We start from the raw sequence: 9363 nt of genomic DNA on the forward strand, positions 1-9363 counted from the left end.
TCCCCAATTGATGGGCACCCCCATAACTTCCAATTCCTTGCTACCACGTAAAGAGCAGCTATAAATATTTTTGTACATGTGGGTCCCTCTCCCCTTTCCATGATCTCTTTGGGAAAAAGACCCAAAAGTGTAATTGCTGGGTCAAAGGGTATGCACAGCTTTATTGCCCTTTGGGCATAATTCCAAATTGCTCTCCAGAATGGTTGGATCAGTTCACAGCTCTACCAACAATGAATTAGTGTTCCAATTTTCCCACAGCTTCTCCAACATTTATTATTTTCCTTTTTTGTCATTTTAGCCAATCTGATAGGTGTCAGGTGGTACCTCAGACCTCCAACTAGTTTTTAACCTGTGTTTCCATGGTCTCTCTTATTGAATATAGTTTTTATTGCGTTGTGATCAAAAAGGATTCATTTAATATTTCTGCTTTTCCACATTGAACTACAAAGTTTTTTATGCCCCAGTATATGGTCGATTTTTGTAAAGGTACCATGAACCACTGAAAAAAAGGCATATTCCTTTTTATTCCCATTCATTCCCTCCAGATATCAAATCACACCTAAAAGTTCTATTCACCTCATTAACTTTTCTTATTTATTTTTTGGTTTGATTTATCTAACACTGAGAGGGGAAAGTTAGAGTGCCCCATTATTAAAGTATTACTATGTTTTTACCTGTTAATTCACTTAACATTTGGTGCATTAGGTTTAATATTGATATTGCTTCATTTATTATTGTACCTTTTATCATAATGTAGTTTCCTGTTTGTTTTCTTTTTCCCCTCAATCTTATAGAATTTTATTTATTTCCAGTTAATGTAAGATAGATTTCAACATCAACATCTGTTTTATAAGATTTTGAGTTCCAATTTTTTCTCTCTACCCTCCCTCTCTCCCCTTCCCAAGAAGAAAGCAATTGATATAGGTTATATATATATTATATATATATATATATATATATATATATATATAATATATACACACACAATCACTTTAAACATATTTCTGCATTAGTCATGTGAGAAAAATCATAACAAAGGGGGAAAATCTCAAAAAAAAAAAGCCCAAACAATCTGCATTCAAATTCCACAGTTATTTTTTTTAGGATGTGGAGAACGTTTCTATCATGTGTGCTTTGGAGTTGTCTTGGATCATGAATTGCTGAGAAGACTTAAGTCTATCACCTGTGATCATCACACATGTTTCTGTTACTGTGTACAATGTTCTCCTGGTTCTGTTCACTTACCTCAACATCAGTCACTTAAGTCCAGGTTTTTCTGAAATCTGGCTGCTCATCATTTCTTTGGCACAATAGTATTCTATTACATTAATACCACAACTTGTTCAGCCATTCCCCAATTAATGGGCATTCCCTCAATTTCCAATTCTTTGCCACCACAAAGAAAACTGCTATAAATATTTTTGTACATGTGGGTCCTTTTCCTTTTTTTTTGGTATACACAGTCCATAACCCTTTAGGCATAGTTCCAAATTGCTCTCCAGAATGACTGGATCAGTTCACGACTCACCAACAGTGCATCAGTGTTTCATTTTTTCATAGCTTCTCCAACATTCATATTTCCTTTTTTTTTTTTTTGTCATATTAGCCAATCTGATAGGTGTGAGGTGGTACTTCAGAGTTTTTTTTAATATGCATTTCTCTAATGAATAGTGATTTAGAGCATTTTTTATATGGCAATAGATGGCTTTGATTTCTTCATCTAAAAGCTTCCTGTTCATATCCTTTGACCATTTCTCAATTGGGAAATGACTTGCATTCTCATAAATTTTATTTAGTTCCCTATATCTTTTAGAAATGAGGCCTTTATAAGAAACACTGGCTATAAAAATTGCTTCCCAGCTTTCTGCTTCCCTTCTAATTTTGGCTGCATTGCTTCTGTTTGTACAAAACCTTTTAAATTTTAATGTAATCAAATGATTAATTTTGCATTTTATAATATTTTTTATGTCTTATTTGGTCATCAAATCTTCTCCCTCTCATAGCTCTGAGAGGTAAACTATTCCTTCCTCTCTTAATTGGCTTATGTATCAGCCTTTATGTCTAAATCATGTACCTATTTTTGACCTTATTTTGGTATATTGTGTAAGATTTAGTTTATGCCCCTAGGTTTCTGCCTATACTATATTCCAGTTTTCCCAGCAGTTAATGTCAATTGTGAGTTATTATCCCAGAAGTTGACGTCTTTGGGTTTATCAAAAAGTAGATTACTATAATCCTTTACTACTGTGTTGCTGTGCCTAACTGAGTCCACTGATCCACAAGTCTATTTCTTAGCCAATACCAAATAGTTTTGATGCAGCCACTTTATAGTATAGCTTTAGTTTTGGTACAGCTAGCCCACCTTCTGTGACTTTTTTTTATTAGGTCCCTTGATATTCTTGACCTTTTGTTCTTCCAGATGAATTTTGTTATTTTTTGTAAGTCTATAAATTAATTTTTTGATAGTTTATTGTTATAGCAATGAATAAGTAAATTAATTTAGGTAGAATTATCTTTTTTGTTATAGTAGCTTGGGCCTATCCATGAGCAGTTGATACTATTCCAAGTATTTAGATCTGATTTTATTTGAGTGAAGTGTTTTGTAATTGTGTTCATATAGTTCCTGGGTTTGTCTTGCAGGTAGACTCCCAATATTTTATTTTTTAATGGAATTTCTCTTTCTATCTCTTCTGCTGAGCTTTGTTGATCTATGTATAGAAATACTAATGATTTATGTGGATTTATTTTTATATCCTGCAATTTTGACTAAGTTGTTAATTGTTTCAAGTAGATTTTTACTTGATTCTCTAGGATTCTCTAAGTATACCATCATATCATCTGAAAAATAATGATAGCTTTGTTTCTTCCTTGCCTATTCTGACTTTGTCCATTCCTTTTTCTTCTCTTATTGCTAAAGCTAACATTTCAGTACAATATTAAATAATAGAGGTGATAATGGGACATCCCCTGTTTCTCCTCTGATCTTATGGGAATGCCTCTAACTTATCCCTATTACATATAATGTTTACTGATGGTTTTAGGTAGTACTGCTTATCATTTTAAGGAAAGATCCATTTATCTTATGCTTTTAGTGTTTTTAATGGGAATGAGTCCTATTTTATCAAAGACTTTTTCTGCATCTATTGAATCATGATTCTGGTTAGTTTTGTTATTGATGTGGTCGATTATATTGATAGCTTTCCTAATGTTGAACTAGTTTGTAGTCCTCGTATGACCTACTTGGTCATAGTGTATTATCCTGGTGACAGATTGCTATAATCTCCTTGCTAATATTTTATTAATTTTTTTTTGAATCGACGGTAAGGAAATTGGTCTATAATTTTCTTTCTTTGTTTTGGCACTGCCTGGTTTAGGTATCAACACCATATTTGTGTTTATCCTTTTTAATTAAATCTATTTTGGCTTTTAATTTTGTCTAAGATCATGATCGTTACCCCTGGTTTTTTAAAAATCTCAACCAAAGCATAATAAATTTACTCCAATCCCTTTATTTTAATTCTATCTATATCTCATTTTAAAATGTGTTTCTTGTAAACAACCTATTGTCAGATTCTTATTTTATATCCATTTTTGCTATCCATTTTCATTTTATGAGTGAGTTCCTCCCCTTCACATTCAAATTTATGTTTACTACTTGTATATTTTCTTCTACTTTTTTCTCTCTATTATTCTTCTCACCCTCTTTTTATCCCTTTCCTCCTTACAGATCTGTTTTACTTCTAACCACTACCTCTCAAATATGTACCTTTTTACAGAATTCTGCTCTTATCCTCTCCCCACCCTCCTACTTCTTAATTCACAAACTCTTCTAAAAGTCCCTCCCTATTTCTAGCCTTTTGCTCTCCTATTTCTATATAAATTTAAAAGACTTTTATATAATTCTAGATGTATATATTATTCCTTCTTTAAACCTATTTCTGATAAGAGTAAGATTCCAGCATACTAACCTTCCATCCCATCTGTTTCCACTATAAAAGTTCCTCCATTCATGCCTCAATTGTATGAATAACTTGCTCCATTTTACTTTTCTCTACCCAGTTTTACTTTTTAGAATCATTCCATCATACTAAACTCAACCTAAGCCCTCTATTCATGCTCTTTCAAAGTATGCAAGTAATGATAACATTTTCAAGAATACAGATAATGTTTTCTCATATAAGAAGCAAACAGTTTGACCTTATTGAGTTCCTTATAACTGGTTTTTATGTTTATTTATATTTTTCCTGGATCTTATATGTTAAGGTGTCCATTGAGTTCTAGTCTTTTTTTCAAAATACCTAAAGTCTTTCAATTTATTAAATAAACATTTTTCCCCATTTGAGATTATACTCAACTTTTCTGGTAAGTTATTCTTGATTGCAAACCAGATCCTTTGTTCTTCAAAATATATTGTTCCAAACCCTGCAGTCTTTTAATGTAGAAGCTGCTAAATCTTGTTTTATTCTAACTGTAGTTCCACAGTATTTAACTGTTTTTTTCTTGTTGCTTGTAGTATTTCCCCCTTGCCTTGGGAGCTTCAAACTTGGCTTTGATATTCCTCTGAGTTTTCATCTGAGTTCTTTTTTACCAGGTGGTGATTGGTGGATTTTTTTCTATTTCTATTTTGCCCTCTCATTTTAGACTTTAGGAGATTTTCCTAAATGATTTCTTGTAATAGTGTATCCAGACTCTTTCTTTTTTTTATTATAATTTTCAGGTAGTCCAACAATTCTTATATTGTTTCTACTCAGTCTGATCTGTAGATCAATTGTTTTTCTAATGATAGATTTCACATTCTCTTCTTTTTTTAATTCTTTATAGTTTCTTTCGTTATTTCTAGGTATCTTATAATGTCATTAGCTTCCCTTCCCCTATTTAGTTGTAAGGAGTTATTGTATTCCTTAAGTTTTTTGATCTCTTTGTCTAATTGGTTGACTTTCTTTTCATAATTTTCTTTATTTCCTTGGATTACTCCTATTTTTCCCAAACTCTCTTGTTTGATTTTAAAGTCCTTTTAAGCTCTTCCAAGAACCTTTTGGGCTCATGACCATTTCACATTTGTTTGGGAAGTAGGAATGGCTTTTAAATTTAATTATTTTCTTCTGAGTATGAACCCAGATCTCTAGCCCTCTAGTAAACTATCTATGCTAGAGTTCCTTCTCCCTTGTTTACTCATTATTCTATTCTATTCTATTCCATTCTATTTCAATTCATTCTAGTGGCTTATTATTATAGTCAGGTTCTAGTGTGTGCTGCTTTCTGAGCTCTGTCTGGGGACAGGGCACTCCTCTCTTCCTCTGAGCCATGACTAGGGCCCCCAGCCATGCCATCTGTCAAATATTCTTGTTCCCTGTGGTCCCTCCTGCACTGCAAACTTTAGCTCCTTCCTCTGGCCTGGAACCAAAAACAGGGACTCTGCTCTCCTGCAAGTGTCCACAGCCAGTAAGATCCCCACTTTTCTGCTTGCCCACTCTCTGGGCATGTGCTCACTCCTCTCCCCCCCCCCAGCTGTACCTGGGGATGGTGTTTAGTCAGCACACCTGACAGGAAAGGATCCTTCAGTTCTTCTCTCTTCAGCTTTCTGATCCCCACACTGTCCATGTAAATGAAAGTTCCTTAAGAAGAGGCTCCCTCTGACTCAGCAGTTCCCAGGGCTTGTTGTTTATTGTTTCACTTAGGCCAAACCTTCTCCCTTGGAGGTCAGATCTTTTCTGAGATCTTAGGTCTAGAGTTGTCCAAAATCACACAAGTCATAAGTAGCAGAGCCAGGATTCAAACCATGCCTCTGTTCAAAAAAGTCAAAACACTTTTTCCACTGTAGCACACTATGCCTCTTTCTACATTCCTTAAGGAAAACTCAATATTTCTAAAAACTAGAGCATATAGGTGAATTCCACCGAACTCTTTTCTTTTCCTCCCTAAGATAAACATTTTCTTATGAATATATAAATACTATTTGGTTATGGCAGAAGTACATGCATTGTACATGTTCTGTTGCTAAATCATTTAATACTCTTTGCTTTCTAAATTTGCCTGTGGCTTAGTCACCTAATGGCAGCTTATATACTCAGCATATTTCAAGCAACTTTAAAGAAACCTGTGGAAATGTGGTAGATGATCTAAAACTTCTGGCAAAACCCAAAGTTAATGAGACATGTTTAGTCTTTGGTAGACAATTCTCACAACTGAGCTGGGTCAGGTTTCTGATGTCTTGCAACAGCTGCTCTATCCATACATCGGTGTGACCTCTGTGAAGTTGGTACTTAAGCCAACATCATATATTTATCCCCTCCTCTATGTGCAAAACTATTGTGTGAGCCATCAGGGGACACTAAACACATGAACAGCATCATTGCTATAGTGGGCTTCTAACCTTCTGGAAGACAACCTATAGACATACACCAAAATAAAAAGCACTTTGAGAAGTTGAAGATAATAAACAACAGCTGTAGAGGAACAAGAAAGGTTTCTTGGATGAAAATGTTCATTTGATCTGAGTTCTGACGGAAGATGGGGTTAGGCGGGGAAGGGTTGAGAAATTTATCATAATAGCAATAGTTAGCATTTCTATGGCACTTTACAGATTTGCAAAACACTTTACACATGTTAACTCATTTGAAAGAAGTGTTCAGGATGGAGATTTGGGATCCTCAAAATTTGGGGTCAGAAGATGGATGAGAAAAACCCTGGAAGATACACAGTTAGAATATCTTGGAAGAAAAGTGACACTGAAGCCAAAGAAAAAGAAAAATTTCCAGAGGGGCTGATCAACAGTGTGTGTGTGTGTGTGGTGTGTGTGTGTGTGTGTGTGTGTGTTCATGTGTATATGTGTGTTTTTTTGGGGGGAAGAGGTCAGAGATAATGAAGCTTGTGAAAAGGTCTTTGAATTTGGTAGTTAAGCATAGGTAATTATTCAGAGAGCAGGTTCTGGAGTATAGAGGAATTGAAAGTCAGATTGTGATTTTGTAATAACAGTGGAAATGTAATAGATATGCCAACATTCCAAAGTGATCACCTCTGATTATGAGATTGGAATGCTAATAAATGTTAGCTATGTACACGTTGTGCTGTTTGTACAAAGGTAAATACCATTAGGAGGATGAAGTTGAGCAATGAATTCAAAGATGGACTTGAAGAATTCTAAGATGGTGGAAACCTAAATTTTAAGGTGCTCAGGGATCAGTTTTTAAGATATCTTCAAGAGAAGATATTGAATGAATGTAATAAGCGATAGATAGTATTGCTCCAAAAGTCAATAAAAAGGGAATCAGCAATGAATTATCCATGTGCATAGTTACTCATATCTGTAACATATTCAATGAGAAGTATGTGACACCAACTTGTCTTCCATAAAAAGGAAAAGATCATGCAAGATTCTTGGAGAACATAGTAACAGAGATAACTTTGTTAACTTGTCTTTTAGCTATCAAAATCAAGTAAGGCATAAAATACGGAGAAAAATGTTTTCCAAAGGTGTTCACCACTGTCACTGAGGACATCTCACATGTTATCTAGATGAAAAAGGGATTCCCTATAAATTACAAGGTCTTCTGGCTGGACCAGTTTACATATAAAGCTTAGTGGATAGAGCAATGGGCTTTGAATCACGAAGACTCATGTTCATGAGTTCAAATTTGGCCTCAGACATTAACCATGTGATCCTAGGCAAGTCACTTAACCCTGTCTACCTCAGTTCTTCATCTGTAAAATGGGCTGGAAAAGGAAATGGCAAACTACTCTAATACCCTTGCCAAAGAAAACTCAAATGGATTCATGAAGAGTAGGACACAGCTGAAATGACTCAACATCAAACTTACTAAAATTGATTGATTACTCAAAGGAGATCACCTTAGCATTTCATACAGTAACAAGTAAATGGATGATATAAATAATTATAGTTCAGATAATAATATTTAGTTGCAATTGTAAATCCACAAATTAGTACATCAATACAAATTACTGCTATGAGTACTATATCAAGACAGTGAAAGTAACACAAAATTGAATGGGAGGAATAATATATTCTGTATGTATTTGGGAAACTGCTTGGTGCTTTTAATGATCGCAAATTGCCCCTCAGTGGAAAGACTTTTCTAATTAATGCAAACATTTTAAGAGTAATTAGTAGTCACAAATCTGAGAACACCAACATTTCTGAAGAATCAGAGGAATGGGTGGCTCAAAGGGCAGTGGAGATATCCATGGTGGGTTCAAGTAGACTGCAGCATATTTTTAGATATATCCAAGGGGGGATAAATTTTTAAATTTTAAGCCTAGTTTGTCATATCCCTCACAGTTGAGATCTTGTTTACATATGGAAACAATGGGATAAGATGCTCTATGAACTGAATCAATATCTTAGCTATTAAAGAAATGAGACGCTCTTTGTTTGGATGCTTCTCTGAACTATTCCACTGGAACACAAGGTTTGATTTATGAACAACTTTTTATGAGCACTTTCACAGCTTCTTTTACCTCCTTGTTTCTCAGACTATAGATCAAGGGATTCAGCATGGGTATCACAATACCATAAAACACAGAGGCCACCTTATCATTTTCTTGTGACTCACTGGAAGAAGGCTGTAAATACATATAACAGAGTGTCCCATAGAAAATGGTGACAGCAGTCTCATGGGAGGCACAAGTAGAGAAGGCTTTGTGCCTCCCTATGGCAGAGGGCATCCTCAAGATGGCAGCCAAGATGTAAACATAGGAGAAGAACACAACCAGTAATGTGCTTACCAAGTTAAAGCCCACAAAAATGATGATCAACATGACATTGACATCAATATTAGAACAGGAAAGGGCCAGGATTGGGGGCAAATCACAAAAGAAGTGATTGATTTTGTTGGAATTGCAGAAGGACAGTGAAAAGAGAAAGCCTGTGTGTATGGTGGCATTCAGGGAAGCCACAACATAGGATCCAGTGAGCAGCTGGATGCAGACCCTCTGAGACATGACTATTGGATACCGCAGTGGGTTGCAAATGGCCACATAACGGTCTACAGCCATGGCAGCCAGAAGGTAACATTCAATTGTGGCAAATATGCCATAAACATATAATTGTACCACACATCCTGAGAATGAGATAGATTTATCTGAGACCAGGAAGTTTAGTAACATCTTGGGAGTGATAGCAGAGGTATAACACAGGTCAACAAAGGCCAAGTGTTGGAGGAAAAAATACATGGGACTGTGAAGGCGGGCATCATATTTGATGAGCAGAATCATACCAAAATTAGCCATGAGAGATGTAATGTAGATGAGCAGAAACATGATGAAGAGGAAGTACTGCAGCTCTTGTCAAACCGCAAATCCCAATAGAATGAACTCCGTCACTCTGGTGCCATTTCCTTGGATCAT

The 9363-nt window shown here is 35.3% G+C and overlaps 1 pseudogene; it reads right to left on the reverse strand.

Moving 5' to 3' along the window:
• Positions 1-8433: 8433 nt before the first annotated feature.
• LOC122732678 lies at positions 8434-9363 on the reverse strand (annotated as a pseudogene).

Source organism: Dromiciops gliroides, chromosome 6 (assembly GCF_019393635.1).
Source record: "Dromiciops gliroides isolate mDroGli1 chromosome 6, mDroGli1.pri, whole genome shotgun sequence".
Lineage (NCBI taxonomy): Eukaryota > Metazoa > Chordata > Mammalia > Microbiotheria > Microbiotheriidae > Dromiciops > Dromiciops gliroides.